We start from the raw sequence: 19,646 nt of genomic DNA, 5'->3' as shown, positions 1-19,646 counted from the left end.
TTATGTGGTAGCAAAACTTCTGAAATGCACTTGTGATGTTAGGCTGTGTAAGGTGTTAACTTTGGTCAAAATTGCTTCTCCTTCTTTCATCGGATTATTTTGATCGTCAATCATCGAAACTTATTGCAGACATTCTGATACATAACTTATCTAAGAACACCCCCAGGCACATAAAGAATGTTTGTGTGAAATTTCATAAAAATCGGTCCAGCTGTTTTCGAGTCCATAGGAAACGAACTCATACATACACAAAGTTTCTTTTATATAATAGTAGATAATAAATAAAGTAAGGCAACATGAATGGCTCTCGTCTTGGGGAGGCTTCATGTTTTGACAAGCTTCTGGGCTTGACCTTTACTCCTGATCTGAAATGGAACACGTACATCAAATCTGTTGTCAAAGCCGCTGGAAAAATGGTCGATCCAGTAGATATCTCACTGCTGATGCAATTCTCTATCTATATAAGAGCCAAGTTCGTCCAAGGATGGAGTATTTATGCCACATCTGGGCAGGAGCTGCTAGAAAGGACTTGTCCTGCCTTGATAGAGTTCAAAATAGACTTTGTAGCCTTATAGGAGATGCCCTTTTTTCTTTCCTGCAACCTCTATCTCACAGAAGAGATGTTGTGAGTTTGTCTCTGATGTATCGTTATTTTCATGGAAAGTGTTCGACTGAGCTTCAGTCTATGATCCCCCCTCACCAAACTTTTACAAGAAACACTCGTCTAGTTGAAAACACTATCAATAATTCCCCCCACTCTTTATCTGTACTTAAACCGAAACATAGATTCCATGAACAAAGCTTCTTTCTAAGAGCTGCACACCTGTGAAACTCTCTTCCGTTTACCTGCTTTCCAGCTGACTACAATATGGCTGTCTTCAAGTCCAATGTAAACAAGTTCTTGATAAGCCGTTCCCCTTAAGTAATCCAATTTACCAAATTTACACTTCTAACGATTACTATATTGTCCTTTTGACCACTGTACACTCTTTAACCCTTATCCTCGAGTGGCCTCTTGGCCTTGATAAGTGGTGATTCCTTTGTTAAAAAAAAAAATCTGGTGAAATCATTATCTGGGAAAAAGTCAAGGAGTACCATATTTATCAGAGGTGATGACTAACTCAAAACATGGGAAAATCACTTCAAAAATCTTTTAAAATCTCCATCATGTGCTTCACGCATCAATCACCAGTAGTGATGGCCTTACTTTGAAACAATGCCGTAGCAATAGACACCCTGCTCAAATGCTAGCGGACTTGGACTTTGCTTACAATATTGCACTCCTTGAGGATTGTATTGAGTCTTCTCAAAATCTTCTGAAACAAGTCAAGACGTTGGGCTGTTTCTTAATGCTCCAAAAACAATATACATGCATCTAAATCAATCTTTTGACACACCGTTGCTTTCACCGGATGGATCAGAAATTGACTGTGTTGACGACTTCAAATACCTGGGAGGCTATTACGAAAGCGAACATGATATGAATGTTAGGATCACACTAGCATGGAGTGCATTTCATTCTTTAGAGAAAGTATGAAAATCAAGAAAGAACCCAAGACCAAAGCCTGCATAAAGTCAATCCTTCTGTTCGGTTCAGAATCATGGATGCTAAGCATATCACGCCGAAAACATTTCGATAGTAAATATACAAGAATGCTTCAACTTGCCTCCAACATATCCTGGAAAAGTCACCCAACAAACAAGTCATTGTACGGTTCCCTACCTCGTATTTCCAATATTGTGAGACAGAGACGTCTAGCACTTGCCGGTCATATTAGTTGCCGTGATGAACCAGCAGGAAAATTCCTACTTTGGACTCTAGCCGCAAAAGAGAGAGTTGGACTCCATGTGTAACACTGAAATCCATTATTGAAGAGGAAACTAGTCTGGTAGGAACTGAGCTGGTTGCTGCAGTGGTCGACCAAGAAATCTGGCAATCAAAATTTGTTCACGTTTAACCTGCACCTACTGGCATTGGATGAAAACAACAACAACAACAACAACAACAACAACAAATGGATGATTACAAAACTCTTTTTCTTTAACAATTATAGGAAGCATTTCTAAGTACCAATTACCATGGTTGATTGTATCCTTCCCAAGATTCCAACATTCAAACTCCTTTGTCTAACTTTCATCATCAACATGAATTTGAAAAAAAACATACATAAAAAACTGTCAAACATATTTAAGGGATAATGAACCGAACTCTCTACTCATAAAGTACAAATAAAAACACTAAAGTCACAAAGCGTGACTGAGGTAAAAAAAATATCAAGAGATGACTAAATACAGGTATATAATGAATGTTGATCTAAACTAAAAATAGGTTAACCAATTGAAATTCCTCACTAATGTAATGAAGACGAGAGAAGAAAGATCGTGTCAAGGTTTTATTCAACTGAATTTTACACCAATAACCACTCGAGACAAGAGGCCAAATGCAAATAAATAAATAAATAAATAAATAAAAGGATGCATTAGGTTGGTGCAAAAATAATGTCGTTTTTTGACGTTCAACTTCATGTTAAAAAACGATATTATTTTTGCACCAACCTAATTATTAAATAACGAAATCACGTAATCACTTGAGCAAGAATTATAATAAAGTTTTCTTTTTTATTTAAATAAAAGGATAACCCTATGCTATGCTATGCTAAAAATGTAAAAAGAAACACAAAAAGCTCACCAAAAAAACAAACAAAAAAAACAAAAATTATACCTTCCAACCGGACATAAACAGTCCATTAGCTCAAGACTCAAAGACCCTCTTGTCTGAGATACACAGAAATCCAACTAGCTTTAGTTCCTGCTGTAATGATATATGTATATAATTATTTACTATATAAATTAAATACCTACAGACACTAATGTTTCATCAGTGCAGGTTGTCACAATGAACCACGACAACAGAAGTCATGTCTGGTTTCATTAGCAAGGATCCGAACCATTCAGCTACCGTCAACCACGAGAGATACTGTTGAAATTAAACATTTATTCTTATTAAATGCTTTTAATGGCAGTCAGAGTGATCAAATCATTATATGACGATCTATGCATCTGAGCTAAGTTGACTGACTTTATTACAACTGAAAGTTTTTTTTTTTTTTTTTTTTTTTTACAAAGGCATCACCACATTATCAAGGCCCAGAGGCCACTCAAGGATAAGGGTTAAAGAGTGTACAGTAGAAATTGGTCAATATAGTAATCATTAGTAATAGAAAATTTGGTAAATTTGATAACTTATATGGAACGGCTCATCAAGAACTTATTTACTTTAGACTTGAACACAACCATATTGTAGTCAGCCGGAAAGCAGGAAAACGGAAGACAATTCCACAGGCGTGCAGTTCTAAGAAAGAAGCTTTGTTCATGGAATCTACGTTTAGGTTTAGGCACAGATAAAGAGTGGGGGAAATTATTGATAGTGTTTACAGCTAGACGAGTGTTTCTTGTGAAAGTTTGGCGAGGGGGGACCATAGATTCAAGCTCAGTTGAACACTTTCCATGAAAATAACGATACATCAGAGGTGAGATAGAGGTTGCAAGGAGGAGAAAAGGACATCTCCTACGAGGCTACGAAGTCTATTTTGAACTCTATCAAGGCAGGACAAGTCCTTTCTAGCAGCTCCTGCCCAGATGTGGCAACAGTATTCCATCCTTGGACGTACCTGGCTCTTATATAGATAGAGAATAGCATCAGCAGTGAGATATCTACCGGATCGATAGAAAGATCCCACGATTTTTCCAGCGGCCTTGGCAACAGATTTGATATACGTGTTCCATTTAAGATCAGGAGTAATGGTCAAGCCCAGAAGCTTGTCAAAACTTGAGGCCTCCTGAAGACGAGAGCCATTCATTTCAATTGATGACAAATGTGGATTAGAATGTTGATGATGTAAAGAGAGAAGCTTGGTTTTAGATGCATTAAAAGTAACCAGCCACTCCTTTCCCCATTGTACTACATGCTCAAGATCAGAGGAGAGAGAATTGGAGAGAACTTGGTCGTTTACTGTCTTAGATGTGGTACCTAAAATGGTAGTGTCGTCAGCATAAATGTCTACAAATGATGTAAGGATATGATTTGGAAGATCATTAATGTAGATCAGGAAAAGAGTTGGGCCCAGGATGGATCCCTGAGGGACACCGGCATTAATACTGTGAGCTTCTGATTTTTGCCCCTCAACTACTACTCTTATGAACCTATCAGAAAGAAATGATTTAATAATTGAGAAGACTTTTCCAGCTATACCATAGCTAGCGATCTTATGAAGTAAACCTTTATGCCATACCCCATCAAAGGCTTTAGATATGTCAAGAGCAATTGCCCTAGAAAGATTGCCACCGTCGAGAGATTTGCTAATCCTATGCGATATAACTGTAAGGACATCTGCTGTAGATCTAGCAGAACGGAAACCATATTGAGTGTCACTAAGAAGGTTATTTTTGTTGAGATGGTTGATTACTTCTGTATTTAACACAGATTCTAGCAACTTACTCATGACGCACAGGAGACTTATTGGCCTGTACTGAGAGGGGGATGAGCGATCACCTGAATTCTTAAATACAGGGCATACTGATGAGATTTTCCAGGGAGATGGGAAACTATTCTCCTTAAGACAACGTTTAAACAGTTTTGTAAGTATGGGCGCTAGTTCAGGTTGAAGTTTTTTGAGTACTATAATTGGAATACCATCAGGGCCAGTTGCTTTACTCGAATCAAGGTTTTTGATTAGCTTGGCAACATCACGTACAGATATACGTATATCACATAGCGTGTTTTCTGATACAGGAGGAAATATTGGGGGTTGGCGGTCTTGGTCGCAAAGGGTAGAATTAGCTGCAAAGTTCTTGACAAAGAGTTTGGCTTTGTCTGATGCTTACGAGATTACCTCAGGTCCATTGATAATAGTTGGGATGGAGCACACGCTTCTGTTCAGGATTCTGTTTGCTATTTGCCAAAACTGGTGGGAACCAAGCCGCTGCTCAGCTACTTTGGACATAACAGATTGAGCATACAACTCTCTTGCGTTCCTTATTACTTTCTTACAATAGTTGCTGGCAGTCCTGAAAACGGCTTTAGTTTCCATACATCTATTATGTTTGAAGCAGTGGAAAAAGTGATTTCTGTGCGCAATGGCAACAGCACATTCTGGAGAGAACCATGGCTGGCTGTTAGGTTTTTGCTGAAACTTTTTAGAGGGTATGAAATGGTCAATACCTACAATTAACCATTCAGTCAGGTCTAATACTATAGAGGACACATCCTTTTTGAACATGGAATGCAGAGGTAGATCAGATATAAATGTACGGAAGCTATCCCAGTCAGCCTTAGTGTATCGATATACTGTACGATGAAGAGGTACGTCTGGGGACTTATTACATTTCATTTTTATCTTAATTGATACAACAGAGTGGTCGGAAGATCCAAGAGGCGACAGAACAGAAACTGAACATAGTTCTGGGCAAGTTGTGAGAAAAAGGTCTAGTAGGCTCGCATACTGGCCGTCATTATCGGGCACACGGGTAGGTTCCTGAACAATCTGAGTGAGGTCATAGGCAATGGAGAAATCATGACAGAACCTCCCCTCATCATCGGTCTTGTTTGAGTGGGTCAACCATTCGACGTTGTGAACATTGAAGTCTCCACATACGTGAATGTTAGCTGAAGGATAAGTAGAAAGGACTTGGTCAATTTTCTCAGATATGCTTTGAAAGATAGTAACTCCGCTGTTGTGGGGGCGATAGAGAGTAAATATAAATGCAGTAGTGTGAGCTAAAGCAACCCGGAAGCACATATAGGGTAAGTTAGGATCTTCCCTGGAGATGTCCCTCCCACATGGAAAGCTATCTTTAATATAGGCACATATTCCATGCCCATGGCGATCTTGGGGGTCAGATTTAGAAGTTAAGTTAGAGTATCCTGTAATTGCAAACTCTTCTAGGGAAATAGCCTGTCCAATGCCAGTTTCACTTAAAAATAAAAGGTCTGGTTTAGTCTCCTGTAATTGGGTTTCAACCTCTGGAAGGTTAGAACGAAGACCCCTGATGTTGGAGAAGGAGACATGGTAGTAGGTGTCTACGTTGGAAGTTGGAGAACCGGGTTTAATTGTGTATTTTTTCTTGAAACTTGTCATGATGAAATTTTGGAATTTGTGGACTAGGTCGTCAGATTTACTTAGAGCAGGACAGAGAGGGGAAACTAAGAGAGAAAAAAAAAACGAAGAATTTTTTTTTTGTAGCAAATGATAAGGTAAAGCCGTAACAATTACCCACTAGTATGGCATCGAGAGGCCCCACCAGAAGCTACTGCATGGTCCAGATTCCATTCACCAAATGGCAATACAGCAGCCCCAGTACTTTGCACCTGCTGATAGGACAGCCTCCTTAGTGGTTAATCCAAGGTTCGGGTCCCTGACTATCAGGCAGATAACGTCAGCCCAGACAAAACGTTTACCTCCAGCACCCTTACTAGTAACATGGCTACAAGGATAGACATAGAAACAGAAAATTTCGACCAACTCTGCCAACTGTTCGCGCAAAATACTGCCAACCTAGAAAACAGCTTTTTCTTCTCCCTTTGTCAGAAAAATCACTCATTAAAAAATGAGGACTGAGGGACAAATAAGAAGAAGCGAGAGTAACAGGAGCTGCCGATAACGCATCCACAATGCGTTTTCTACTCTCAATTTAAAAAAAAAAAAAAAAAAAATTATTAAGTATTGTACTTAATAAAAGTCCAACAGACGTGTTTAAGGGAAAGTATGGTGATAGATTCCCCTCTCACGAACTAAAAATGAGTACAATTAGGTAATCTATTTTTGCAATCAACTCGGTAGATGAATAAACATTTATGGACGAGAAAAAAAAGCTAGCATTTAATACAACAGAAATACATAAATTAAATACTGAAATAAAATGTAGTTATTAATATTTGAATCTAAAAATAAAAAGTGCGAATTAGTAAAGAAAATCACTTATCACAACAACGCTTCCGTCTCCAAACTGCAAACTAATGAAGAATTTAACTTTTAATAGCGTTCAGAAGATTTTTTTTTTTTTTTTTTTTTTTTTTTAAATTAACCGTTAAGAGAAAGCGTGATTTTATTCTGAACTTTAACTAGTCACGCTTTAAGAAACTTATGATATAAAAGAAAAGCAGATGGGGGGGGGGAGGGTTTCTTCCGAAGTTAGTTGGTGACGTTATAAGTAATTGCGAGATAAGATGGGAGCCAGAAATTAGGGGTGGGGGACTGAAAATGATAATATAATGGATTGATTATACAATATTTAAGATCAACTTGGTAGATAAACATTTATGGACGAGAAAAAAAAAAAAAAAAGCTAGCATTTAATACAACAGAAATACATAAATTAAATACTGAAATAAAATGTAGTTATTAATATTATAATGAAAGTGCTCAACGATAAGAAACAAGTTTCTTAAAGGGACTGACGTAATTATTTACTATAATAATTAAATACCTACAGACACTAGTGTTTCATCCTTTCGGTAATCATCAGTGCAGGGTGTCACGATTAACGCCTGTCGAGAGATTCGAACCCATGCAACACAAGCTGGCCGTCTGGCATTGCTCAATCATAATATATGCTTAAATATGATAGTACAATTCATGCAGATTACATATTTATTATTATAAAGACAATTTTCTATCGATTATTATATTGAACCTAATATATGATAGTGAGATAAAAATTTGAAATATATATATGACTTGAGTGCCATCAGCTAGAATGGAAAAAAACATACAACGCTCCACCCTTATTTCTTAGCCTCTGAGCCATGCCCTCTATACATCTTTAAAAAAATTTTTTAATTTTATGGATCGCCCTATTTTCGTATTCCTATTTTTTAGATTTAAATTTCAGCTAATTCTTCATCCAAAAATGTAATAAATTAAAATATGTCAACAATCGGCAATGTACATATACCAATAAAAACTTAAGTCAACGTAACTCGACTCAAATATTAAGCATCATGCTTATCAGTTTCTGTAATCGAGCATTCGTATAAAGATTTCAAAGAATCATGTTGTGTATTTTTCATGAATGCAACAATTGTTTCGACACCATTCGGACAATTTCAAACTTTGTCATTCCAAAATATTCCAGAATGGCATCTCATCAGGCGGTTAAAAAAAAAAAAAAACACTGAATAATATATATCTGAACAGATTTTGATCCTATTATTTATGGTACCAAGCAGTTGAACCTACCTCTCTCTTCATGTTTTTTGTTTAATTATTTTCCGATAGCAATGGAATTTATGAATCGCCCTATTTTCGTATTCTTATTTTTTAGATTTAAATTCCAGCTAATTCTTTATCTTTATATTACCTTAGTCCTCCGTGTGTTTCTAACCTATTAAATTTTTTTCCTAAATGATTTATTTAACTTATTTATTTTCAAAGTACTGGACGACACCTTCAAATCCTCGATTAAATTTATATGTCTCACATGTATTCAATTCAATCTCCAAAAGTTTTGTATCTTTTGATTTCATCCACGATTTTCTAATTAATTTTACTTAATGTTTTATTTCGTGAGAAGGGATTGTTATTAAAAGGTTATTCTAAAACAATTATCTTTTTACTAAATTAAAAATCAATCTACATTTCATACTTGTTAAGTCAAAAATTTAAAATTTAAAAATTATTTTTGTAATTTTATCATTGTCTTATCATTCAAATTCTAATTTCCTTTGTTTACCGTTTCCAGACCTACTCTAAAAAATACCGTGTTTAAGGGGGATAACTTTGGATATCTCATTGTTTTCATTCACCAAAATCTCAAGTTTCAAATTTTTAGAATTCCGTATTTATTAATCATCCTCATTTAATTTTACAAAACAAAAATCATATTTATATTATTGAATTGGAATTCATTATTGAGATGAGTATTATTTATTATTTTATTTATTCCAGACTATTATCCTCATCTTTTCTTAGTTTTTGTTTCACAACGTTTTGGCCACCTGACGAAGGCCAGAGGAATAGTTGGCCGAAACGTCGTGAAACAACAGCAAAAAAAATATGAGGATGTTTATCTCTTCAAAATACAATCTCAAAATTATCGTGTTTAAAGGGGGATAACCCTGGATATCTGATTTTCGTTCACCAATGTCTCAAGTTTTAAATTTGCAGAATTCCATATTTTGACTTTATTATTTATCAATCGTCCTTGTTTAAGTTTACAAAACAAAAATTATATTCCTAACCTTACATTCACGATGCCCATTCCAGTTATATTTATCATTTATTTTTAATATTATATTTTACTAAAAATTAATTTACCTTCTTCTCAGCTAGTCTGTAAAAGTATCTTACATTTGATTATTCCTAGATATTTTTTCTCTTTTCTTGTGATATTGGAGTTACCAGGATTTAATCTTATTATCCACTAGCGAGGGGTACCCGTCGTTGCCCGGGTGTTTGGGGGGAGGGGTTAAAAAAAAAGTAAGTATGAGGATCGAACCCGAACCGTTGAGGCAAAGTTGTGAAAAAAAAAATGTGTGATGTTAACCATTGCCCCACCGAGACATGCTTATGGAAACCCGTTTGAATTTATTTAATTAGTTGGATTAAGCAGGTGCCCGTTTTAAATGAGGTCAAGTTTTGACTGCGGGGGGGGGGGAGGGAAAGACTAACCCACATGCGGCGAGCGACAAATATTGAATATTTATCTTCCCGAAATCGAGCAAATTAAATAGACAGGCGAGCTTCATTGTTAACTGTGAGATATTATGATTTGTATGTGATATAAAAAGTTTTAACAAGTTGTTAAGCGAGCGACCGCTTCTTTGAAAGAAGCCTTTTGTAGACATACAGAAAAAGCGAACACACACACATACATACATACATACATACATACATACATACATTTTCGCTTTTATATTTATAGATAATAACTATTATTTAGATTAAAACTATTTCTATTTTATTAATTTATTTATTGCGGATTATAATCCTCATCTTTCTCAGTTGGTGTTCTACAGTTCCAGGGGTGCATTGCCTGAAGATAGCGGTTTCAATCCTACCCAAAGCTGGCCAGAGGCTTACTTGGCCAAAACGTGGTGAGACAACTATGGCTGGCAGTAATTGCTGAGAATGCAGTTAGGAGATTTGGAGTTCCTATCCCATCATGGTTACCACCTGACGAAGGCCAGAGTAATGGTTGTCCGAAAAGTCGTGAAACAACAACTAAGAAAGATGAGGATAATAGTCTGCAATAAATTAAAAAATAATATTCATCTCAGTTATGAATTCCAATTGAAATAATATATATATTTCTGTTTTTCCCTATTAAAGTCATAATTATTTTATTTCCAGTATGTGAAGCTGAAGATCCACTAAATTATTAACATATTTCACTATTCTAATTTTTACCGTTAAATTTATGGTTCTCCTTATACTTTACTATTAGTATATTCCATGGATTTACCTTTATAAATTTATTTCAGCCAGGTATTAGGCACGAAAGTAGGAATTTATTCCTATGAAGACAACTTTGTACAGCATCCAATTTTTTGTTTAAAAATTTCTACTTTAGAATTCACTACGTAATAAGCTTCAAGTAAACACAGATGACATCTTTTAGATTTACTTGGTTTATATTTCTCACCTTTATTCACTATTGACCATTTTAGTTCGAATTCTTTATTATTTTTACGTAGATCCCTAATCCAATCACCTAATGCAGTTGTATTCTTCATTTTGTTTTTAATAATTATTTTTGTTCTATTCTCGTTTCCATTGTTATTCCCATCCCTATTAGGTTCGTTCTTGGGTCTGATTTTAAAAGATGCTATGTGGTTTTTGAATCTGTCCTAAAACGAACACTCGTACCCTCCCGCCCCCCGATATGCCCTCCTACTATTATCCACCTCAAATTCATATTTGTACACGATTTCTAGAACCAGGAAGAATATTAAATTAGTTTTTAATGAACATAATTTAGAAATAACTACAGACAGCAATTGTAAGAAGGTGAACTTTTTAGATATAACTCTTAACACTTAGGAACCATGTCACAAACCAAACACTGTTCTATACAGATTATAAGTCAAATCATCCCAACTGTATGAAAAAAGCTATTATCCCCAGTATATCGAATATCTGGGCTATATCTTAATGGTATATATATATCATATATTGCTTATTAAACAAAACAAAACCCAAAATATCATAAAACGACAAATAAAAAGCAAATCGAAAAGACCCCCCCTAAAAAAAAGCAAATTTAAAATTTCCTTTATTTACAAAAAAAAAAAAAAGCCAGTAAAAAGTGCCCTTATAAAAAATAACGGTAAATGTGTAGTTTAGCGGCGTAAATTATTTGACAGACAAAAATTTATTAAAACTATTTTATATAAAACATTATTAGACCCAAAGGCTGAAATAAAAGAAAAAAAAACATTCATTTTTATGGGTTTTTTTTATCATTTTTTATTAAACTAAATGTGCACGCTTAAACATTTAAAATTTGGCCTTTTTTAGGTTTGACAGATTGGCTTTTTTAAGGCCAAATTAGGACTTTTTTACGCTTTTTATTAAAAAAAAAAAATATATGGCAGCCAAAAACATAGTTCATGAAAGAGCTTAAAAAGGCCAATCTGCCAGACCTTAGAAATGCCAAATTTAAAAAGCAATATAGCGGCCTCAAATAATAAATATAAATGATAAAAAAATAATAAAAATGAAATTTTTTCCTGGTTTTATTTCAGCCTTTGGTCTAACAATGTATTTTATATAAAAATAAATAGGTTTTATATTTTTTTGTCTGGCAAATAATTTACGCCGCTAAACTACACATTTACCAAAACAAAAAAAATAAATGCACGTTAAAATAATGTTTAACGTTTAAATAAACGTTATTTCTTTTAGGTTAACAAAATCGTGAGTTTTCTTAGGACAGTGATCCCTTCTGCTGAAATATCTAATGACGAGGATATCTTTTTGGGGGCGATTACATTTAGATGTTTTTATCCGTTTTTTTATTTTTGAAATTGTTGTGGGGGTATCCACATTACCCATGATGAAAATGATTAGTATAGCAGGCGTGTTTCAAACGGAACTTCATGTTAACCCAGGCAACGCCGGTTACTCAGGATATATATATATATATATATTATATATATATATATATATATAACTACTTAATTTACTCATATAAAATTAATATAAATTTATGCATAAACTTTAAGTATTTACTTCAAAAGTGTTCAATACGTAGGTAGAGCTAGTTAGTAAGTTATAAAATATATATGGCGATTAAGCTACACTGAATATTCCGTGTTTCATCCACTCTAGGACTCTTCAGGCTTATGCGCGAATTTTGTGGTTGTTTGTCGTTTTTATATACACATCTTCTATTGAGATTTTAGTTAGCCAATCAGCTTTCTAGTATGCATCGCGCCCTTCCTATCAGCCAATGAGCATGAACTTATCAGACAAAGGCTTATTTGACCTCTGGTTGACCTACTCCTTTGTGTGTGCTCTATTTAGCCTGGATATCTAGTTTCTTGATCTGTTTTAAATCTAGGTTAGTGTTTTTTTATGTTAGTTTATATATAAATATATATGTACATACATATATGCATATATATATATATATATATATATATATATATATATATATATATATATATATATATATATATACATACATATGTATGTGATCGTTTATGTATATTCATGTTTATTTAATTTATTTATTTGTTTATTTTCTATTGTTTTTGTTAGTTTTAAAACTATTTTGTATCGCTATCCTAGAGTAAATTTTATCTTGTGAACACAGTTGTTTGCTATTTCTCTTCTACAGTTTAATAGATGTTGGGGTTCTTTAAAGTACAGGATAGCAAATTTTCATGAAGGCATAATCTACATGGGTCGTCCAGGTCCCTACACGTGGTAGCTTGTTTTATTATTTTTCATTCGACTACCGGCTAATGTCCGCTTTCCTTGAGTTCCCAGTATTTATTTGCTAGCGTTGTTTTCATACCGTGTTTTTTATTGTTGAATGTACTTTTGTGGTCATAATATCGAGTTTTGAAATGTAAGGAAGTCATACCTACGTAATATTTCTTGTTATTCAAATTTTTTTTAAACGATCACACATATATGTATGTATATATATGTACATATATGTATATTTATATATAAACTAACATAAAAAAACAACAAAAAAACATTAATCTAGATTTAAAACAGATCAAGAAACTAGATATCCAGGCTAAATAGAGCACACACAAAGGAGCAGGTCAACCAGAGGTCAAATAAGCCTTTGTCCGATAAATGCATGCTCATTGGCTGATAGGAAGGGCGTGGTGAATACTAGAAAGCTGATTGGCTAACTAAAATCTCAATAGAAGATGCGTATATAAAAACGACAAACAACCACAAAATTCGCGCATAAGCCTGAAGAGTAATAGAGTGGATAAAACGCGAAATATTCAGTGTAGATTAATCGCCATATATATTTTATAACTTACTATATATATATATATATATATATATATATATATATGTATATATGTATATATATATATATATATATATATATATATATAATATAAAGCTGAATGTGTGTGTGTGTGTGTATTTTATAACTTACTATATATATGTATATATATATATATATATATATAATATAAAGCTGAATGTGTGTGTGTGTGTATTTTATAACTTACTATATATATATATATATATATATATATATATATATATATATATAATATAAAGCTGTGTGTGTGTGTGTGTGTATGTGTGTGTGTCTGATCATGAATAGGCTCCTATATGGTTGACTATTTTAAAAAACTGATTACATATAATGATAGAAGATGTATCGAGACACAAGAATGGGTATCTTTGATCTGGCAGAACAGTGGTTCATTAAAATTGTGGGGTCTGCGTTCGCGCCTGGTCCACAAAGTATGGAAATAAAAAATTTAAAAATTAAAAAAAAACGTTTACAAGTGTTTTTGATATAGATGTACATAAGAATAACTTAAATAGGGATGGTATAATAAAATTGTGGAGTCTGTGTTCACGCCTGGCCTCCATAGAATGGAAATAGGCACAAACTTTAATAAAGACTTTTCATATCTATCTGCGTAAGTATACTTTGATAATTATGTTTCAGTTTGAAGAAATATGGTATAATAAAATTATGGGGAGTTCGTTCGCACCTGACCTCCATAGAATGGAAATATGTCACAAAGTTTAACAAGGTTTTTAAATATAGATCCACAGAATATTGTGATAAATGTTTCAGTGTGAACAGGTATGGTATAATAAATTGTAGGGGTTATCTATTTTATTTTTACTTTCATCGTATTTTTCTTTGGTTTTGATACCCCCAAATTCGAAGCTATCTCTTTACAACCGCTCCCTTTCATAACCTATCATACTTTCATAAATCAGAGTCCATTTTCTGTAGGCTATTTTTGAACCCAGTCAACGACGGGTACTTTTGCTAGTATATATATATATATATATATATATATATATATATATATATATATATATATATATGTATATATATATATAAATATATATATATATATATATATATATATATGTATATATATATATATATACCGAAGGGCCCCTTCAGTCTTTAACAGACTATGGATACCCACAAAGTGGTGCCTGTGCGTGAAATTTTTGTGGCAGGAGGTGCGCAATCTCCAACCACACCTCTGCATAGTCGACATTGTTAAAATACAGGGGCAAGTATAGTTATATATACAAGACAACTGGAAACAAACGCCGAGATAAGCGGAGAGCACATACAGTGCCTCGAATTCCCAAATGGTCACCCATCTGTTACTAACCAGGCTCAATGTCGCTAATCTGATGAGAACCAGTGTGTCAACGCGATTATGCCGTACGAGGGGTGTATGAAAAGTTTTAAGCATCATGCAGAAGAAGCATTGTTGCATCGTCAAACGCATGATGTTTTGTATGTACAGACGTTTGTACGTATTCTTGTCATTTTTTAAAATTCTATCATGCTTCTTATTATTTGCAGATTTTTGAATAAGCGCGAATCAAGAATTTAGTGAAAAATGGAGAAAAACAGAAAATCGTGCAGTCATCAAGTATCTGCATTTGAAAGGCATAACTTCCTCAGAAATTCATGAAGATATGGTGAGAACATTAGCAGAGAGTGCCCCATCATATGCAACAGTGACACGTTGGATCAGAGAATTCAAGCGTGGCAGAGACAGCATTGAAGATGACCCAAGGTCAGGAAGACCCCTAACTGCAACAACCAAGGATAACCTTGACCTTGCTTTGCAGATGGTCATGGAAGATCGTAGAATATCATGCTGTCAGATAGCAGAGAAACTTGGGATATCCATTGAGCGAGCAGACAAAATTTTGACCAAGAACTGGGATTCTCTGAAGTTTCTGCAGCTGAACAGAAACGCGCCAGGTGCACTGTGTCCAAGAGTAGTTAATTCATGATTGTGGATTCGAACTTGTTCCTCATGCACCTTATTCACTAGACTTGGCCCCCTCTGACTTTCATCTGTTCCCCCAAATGAAAAAAAACCTCGGCTGGTCGCCATTTTGCAAGTGATGATGACGTTATAGCTGCAGTCGAGGAGTTTCTTGAGTCCCAAACAAAGGCATTCTTCTACACCGGGATAAAAGGGCTTCCGCACCATTGGAGCAAGTGTTCAGGCAATGAGGGGGACTATGTTGAAAAATAAATTATCAAAACTCATTCTTTTTAGTTTTTCTGATGCTTAAAACTTTTCATACACCCCTCGTATATATATATATATATATATATATATATATGTGGAGTTGTAAGTCATATTAGTTTCAGAAGAGAAGGGAAATGTTGTTTCAAACAAAAATGGCAGTACCATTTTAGAGAAGATTTGTCGCGCTTAAAACGATTTATTATGTCTTTCATTTGCGTCTAGATAAAAATGGACGTATTGATGTTAATTAAAAAAATAAATTTTTTCAATTTTTTAATTTTAATCGTTTTTACAAGGTAGTCACCACTTATTAAGGCCTGAAAGCCATTCGAGGATAAGGGTTAATAAATGTAACATGAGAGTGTAGTAATCGTTAATGTTGTAGATTTTGTAATATTTTAATTATTTAAGGGGATGGCTCAACAAGAACTTATTTACATTAGACTTGAAGGCTAACATATTGTAATCGCCCAGGAAGCAGACCAGTGGAACAGTGTTTCACAGAGTTCTAGGAACGAAGCTTTGTTCATGGAATCTAAGTTTAGATTTAGGCACAGATAAACAGTGGGTAGAAATTGTTGATACTGGTTGTAGCTAGTCAAGTGTTTTTTTGTGAAAGTTCGGCAAGGGAGGACTATAGATTAGAGCTCAGACGAGTACATGTCGTGAAAATAACGATAGTGCACAGACAGGCTTGTATCATCTCTTCTGTGAGGAAGGTGTTGCAGGGAAAAGAAAATGGCATCATCTACTAGGTTTCGAAGTCGGTCTTGAACTCTATGAAAGCAAGATAGGTTACTGAGCAGCTCCTGCCTAGATGTGGCAACAGTACTCCATTTTAGGGCGTACTTGGCTCTTATATAGGTAGAGTATTGCATTGGCAGTGAGATATCTACTGGAGCAGTAGAATAATCCAACCATTTTTCCAGTGACATTGGCAACAAATTTGATGTATTCCATTTCAGATCAGGAGTGAAGATTAGTACCAGAAGCTTGCTAAGACATTGTGCTTCCCAAAGATGAGAGCCATTCATTTCAGTTAGGGATAGAAGGGATCAGAGCGATTATGACGAAAAGAGAGAAGCTTGGTTTTAGATGCATTGAAATTAAAATAATTTATGCTGCTTGTATAATAAACATCCTTTCTATTTTTTTTTTTTTTTTTACATGGAGTTCACCTCTTATCAAGGCCCAATGGCCACTCAGGGATAAGGGTTATTGTGTGTACAGTAATCAAAGGGATAGTGTAGCAATAGTATTGAAGAATTGGTAAGGTGTCATTACTTAGGGGAGGGGGGCGGTTCATCAGGAACTTGTTCGTGTTGGACTTGAAGACATCCAGGTTGAAGTCGGGAGGGAAACAGGCAAGCGGAACAGAGTTCCACAGGCGTGCAGTTCTAAGAAAGATCTATATGTATCGTTATACTACAATAAACAACGAAAGCTATACATTGGTATTCACTAAAAAAACAGAATGAACAAAAAGTGTTTTGCTATCACTGGAAATATACAATGGCTAAAAAAAGGCATTATTGTTTATATAAGACACGCCCTTTCCCAAGTAGAATATCGTTTTATGACTATTTATGTCCTACAGTAAGGAAAAGTATGTATCCGTGTTTTTTTTTTGTTTTTGCTTTTTTTTTTTTTTCAACCAGAGCGAAAAGGAAATCGTTGATATGTATTAGGTGTGAACAACCATATCCAGGAAATTAAACAAAAAGATATTATTATCATATACTAGCAAGCAGACCTGACGTTGCCCGGGACAGAATAATGATTAATGAATGTTTCACACTCCCATATTTTATCATCAAAATCAGTGAAATCAACCATTTTCAATCAAATCGATTAATTGCCTGTTCTAGTGGACGACCCATTGTGGTGCATCGGGAGGAAGCTTCACATGTCTCTCCGTAATGACTTAGTTCACAATACATTGTAGTCTACATTGCACTGTAGAGAACCTACTGTTGATTTTATGAAAATATTTTTTATATATAATGGCTTCACTTAAAGTTTAAACTGCAAAAGTCAAGTATCATGATTCAATTATGCTCTAAACAGAAACATTCATTTCGGACACGTCCCTGTCATATCAAAGAATCTAATGTTGATTTTATATACCTGATCTTACTGCATGTGCGGTGATAATCACTTAAATTTAAGTTCAAAATAAAAAAGTCAAGTATCATGGTCCAATTGTGCTTTAAACAGAAACATTCATTTCAAACGCACTCCTGTCATATCAAAGAACCTACTGCTGATTTTATATGTTGAGCCTTTTGGCTTTTGTAGTAATAAAACTTCTCAAATGCACTTGTGATTTTAGGCTGTGTAAGGGTGTTAACTTTGGTCAAAATCGACTTTCCCTTCTTATATCAAATTATTTCGATGATCGATACTTATCAAAGACATTCCGATACAAAACCTATTTAAGAACACTGCCAGACACATAAAGTACATTTGTGTTAAATTTCATAAAAATCAGCCCAGTGGTTTTCGAGTCCATAAGGAACACACACACACACACACACACACACACACACACACACACACACACACACACACACACACACACACACACACACACACACACACAAAGTTCCTTTTATATAATAGTATATGATTTAACTGTCGAGACGCCATGCATAACAAAAGAAATAAAATGATATCTACGTCATTTGTATTTACGGACGTTTAACCTCGGGCCCCCAAAATCAACAATAAAGATTAGACTATTCCTATAATGGACTGGTTCCGGTTGATTGAGGTGTAATACTTGTTCTGCATTTGCCTTCTTTCTTTGAGAAGGGGGGCAGTTTATAGTTAATCGCCTTAGGCGCCCTTACCGGGAACACCGATGAGGCTGCCCAGGCACTTTTTGCAGGTCAAAGTGACCCTCTTTGGGAATGCTGACTTCTCAATCCCACTTCCCAACCATGATGTCACAATTCTTGTAGTGGGAGAGAATTAAACTTATTTAAATGAAGCATAATTGAACATGCTTACATTTACAAACAGTCTCTACAAATCCATCGTAGTATTAGTCCAAATAGTAAGTGTTGTGTTTTGTTATTTATGTCATTGAAAAATAAAATCTATATCAAGAATTCTCAATACGTTGAGGAAGCACAAGCTTCTTTCCTTTAATAATTACAAGAAACTGTAGTAGCAGGAGCAGCATATGCTGCCGGCTTAAAATTTTGAAGTTGTTTGTTTTATAACATCATTGCTGATTGGCTGTAGCAGTAAACTTCCTTTCCAGCATGTCCATTCAGACGCCATCTCTCTGACGAGTTGACCATGTGACTGAGTTTATAAATCCCTCTCTTTCTTTCCAGATCTTGGACGGATAACAACTCCACATGGCACGGACCTGTCCCCAACTTCTCTCTTGGGACCCAACAGAACTCACCCAGGCCTTCGAGCCTAGGGTTCAACTAAGACATAAATACAAATAAGCCAACATGGCTACCTCCGCACATGGACTTCAGTGCATTACATACATAAACTCTCTTTTTACCACAGGGAACGTGAGTTGGAACAGATACATTGAGAGCATTGCCAAGACTGCTGCAAAGAAGGTGGGTTCTCTCTACAGTGCTAGAAAGCTACTTACGCCTGAGAGTATCCTGTACTTTACAAGGCCACCATTCGCCCATGTATGGAGTGTTGTTGCCACATTTGAGCTGGTGCATCTGCTACTAGTCTCTCCCTCTTAGACAGGGTTCAAAAGAAAGTTGCCAACCTAATAGGTCTCGCACTACCAGCTAGGTTTCAACCGCTGTCCCATTGATGAAATGTTGCATCCCTCTGCCTATTTTACAAGTATTTTAATGTTAGATGCTCCGACGAACTACAAGCCATAGTACCAGCTCGACGGAAATACCCCCGACAAACCTGACAA

General features: G+C 35.1%; 1 protein-coding gene across 1 annotated transcript in view; it reads right to left on the bottom strand.

Moving 5' to 3' along the window:
* The window catches only part of LOC145280029 (patched domain-containing protein 3-like), a 127,879-nt gene that overhangs the window by 98,212 nt on the left and 10,021 nt on the right, over positions 1-19,646 (bottom strand). The gene's annotated exons all lie outside the window — the stretch shown is intronic.

The sequence above is a fragment of the Euprymna scolopes genome, chromosome 7, assembly GCF_053919585.1.
Source record: "Euprymna scolopes isolate OS-2025 chromosome 7, ASM5391958v1, whole genome shotgun sequence".
NCBI classification, from domain to species: Eukaryota; Metazoa; Mollusca; class Cephalopoda; order Sepiida; family Sepiolidae; genus Euprymna; species Euprymna scolopes.
Note: the sequence above shows the minus strand (reverse complement) of the source record. Positions and strands in the feature narration are given on the sequence as shown.